At 43.5% G+C, this 688-nt stretch overlaps 1 protein-coding gene across 1 annotated transcript in view; it reads left to right on the top strand.

Moving 5' to 3' along the window:
• Nucleotides 1-688, top strand: part of kiaa2013 (KIAA2013 ortholog) — a 20,784-nt gene that overhangs the window by 1,947 nt on the left and 18,149 nt on the right. The window lies entirely within an intron of this gene.

Below are 688 nucleotides of genomic sequence, written 5' to 3'. Positions count from 1 at the left end.
CGGGTTCACGTGGCCAGCCAGGTTGAGTTTGCTATGCTGCTTGTGTTGACAGGTGAGGGGCGGCCGGCGCTCCAGTCATGACCTCTGGCAATGGGAACACTGACAGCAACAGCAGCCAGCCCAGTGGAGAGAGCAGAGCAGCCCAGGCCGTAGTCACGTCCCACATCCTCACCCACCTGATAGAGGGCTTCGTCATCCAGGAGGGGGCCGAGCCGTTCCCTGTGAGTACTGGAGCTCTGATTGTGGTCTCTCCGCAAAGTCACAAATACACTTGGGTCGCGTTTTCAGTAGAGCCGACCGAGGAAGGATTTTTGAGACCGACACGAATATTTGGTTTTTTAAAAATCCGATATGCTGATATATATATCGGCCGGTATATACAGTATTTAAAAATTGATCCACAAACGCGTTATAAAACGTAAACAGATTTTCCCTAACATTAGTTATTTGTAGTTCTCAATAAAATAATATGATACTAATTAAATAACAGAACAGAGGAACATCAAAATATATTAAAGTTCTGATAAATAAAATCTATAAAAATACAAACTTAAGATATGAAAATTTAACAAAAACACATTAACAAAAAATAATCAGTGTTGCTAACAGGGACGTTGGTGGACAGACTATGCAACACCATCACTAACAGGGACGTTGTAGAGCGTCCTCTGGTGGACAGACTATGCAA

Source organism: Etheostoma cragini, chromosome 7 (assembly GCF_013103735.1).
Source record: "Etheostoma cragini isolate CJK2018 chromosome 7, CSU_Ecrag_1.0, whole genome shotgun sequence".
NCBI lineage: Eukaryota > Metazoa > Chordata > Actinopteri > Perciformes > Percidae > Etheostoma > Etheostoma cragini.
The sequence above is the reverse complement of the archived record's forward strand: the minus strand, read 5'-3'. Positions and strand labels throughout refer to the sequence as shown.